Raw genomic sequence first — 1,544 nt, forward strand, 5'->3', positions numbered from 1 at the left:
TTACAACTGGAACAATAAGCAGCATCATGATAAATGGAGAAAAGATTGAAGTTGATTAAGATTTCAATTTTACTTGGATCCACAATCAACACCCATGAAAACAACAGTCAAGAAATCAGATGTCGTTTCACTAGGCAAATCTGCTGCAAAAACATTTTAAAGTGTTGAAGAGCAAACATGTCACTTTGAAGACTGGGGTACACCTAATGTAAGCCATGGTATTTTCAATCACCTCATATGCATGTTGCTCTGGTTACCAAGTGCTGCTCTGAGAAGAATATACCACAAATGGATGGCCTTAACAAACTGGAGTTTGTTCTCTTACAGTTTGGAGGCTTTAAGTCCAAGTTCAAAGTGCCAGGCTTTAGGGATTGGATGAAAGCCCCTCAACTTAGGGTCCAGCTCTGCCTCCTGCTCCTGGCCCACTGGAGCTAGAGGCTTTTCTCACTCAGAGAGCTGCTGGCTGCTGAGGCTGACAAGCTCAAGGTTGACAAGTAAAAAGGCACAATCCCAATGTTACCAAACCACGTGGCACACCATTAATTTAAGTCCATTCAAAGTCCCAAAGTCGGCAGAGCATGGCAGGCTGCTGAACAACATGGCTACATGCAGAGTCCAAGCGTGCCACAGGCGAGAGACCATTCCCAAAGCTGCTTCTTATATACAGGAAGCAGACCACATCCCCAAAGGCAGCCACTCAGCTGCTCACAGAAGATGCCACCATGGCGTTGATTGCCAGCCACATCTTGAGGAGTACTACATCCAGCTGCCCAACCACTCAACCAGGCCCAGCCAAGTTGACACACCACACATGTGAAAGGTGGACAATGAATAACAAAGGCCAAAGAAGAGTAGATGCTTTTGAATTGTGATGTTAATGAAAAATATTGTGAATACCATGGACTGACAGAAGATTGAACAAATCTGTCCTGGAAGAAGTGTAGCTGGAATGCTCTTGGAAATAAGAATGGCCAGACTTCATGTCACCTACTTGGGTCATGTTGTCAAGAGGGATCATTCCCTGGAGAAAGATATGATGCTTGGTAATGTGGAGGGTCAGCAAAAAAGGGGAACACCCTCCATAAGATGGATTGATACAGCAGCTGCAATGATGGGCTCAAGTACAGCAAGAATGTTGAAGATGATGCATGACTGGGCCTGTTTAGTTCTGCTGTACATAAGGTTGCTAGGAGTTGGAGCTGACTTGATGGCACCTAAAAACAACAACAAATCCCTGAATTAAAGAAACTAGGATATGTTGTTGTTGTCATGTGCCGTCAAGTTGGACCCGACTCATAGCGACCTCTCCTTGGGTTTCCAAGGAAGTATCACCACGGAAGTAGATTGCCCCATTTTCTTTCCGAGGAGTGGGATGGTGGGTTTGAACTGCCAGCCTTCTGGTTAGCAGTCAAGTAAGAACTATTCCATGAAACATGTATTCTGTTTGTTTTGTTGGTTTATTTAATAAACCTATTGTGTACAGTACTGTGGCAACAAATATCAATAGTAGGAATTCTAAGAAAGACTATTTTTTCTACCAGACT

The sequence above is a fragment of the Orycteropus afer genome, unplaced genomic scaffold (assembly GCF_000298275.1).
Source record: "Orycteropus afer afer isolate SDZICR_OR568_19922 unplaced genomic scaffold, OryAfe1.0 scaffold00168, whole genome shotgun sequence".
NCBI classification, from domain to species: Eukaryota; Metazoa; Chordata; class Mammalia; order Tubulidentata; family Orycteropodidae; genus Orycteropus; species Orycteropus afer.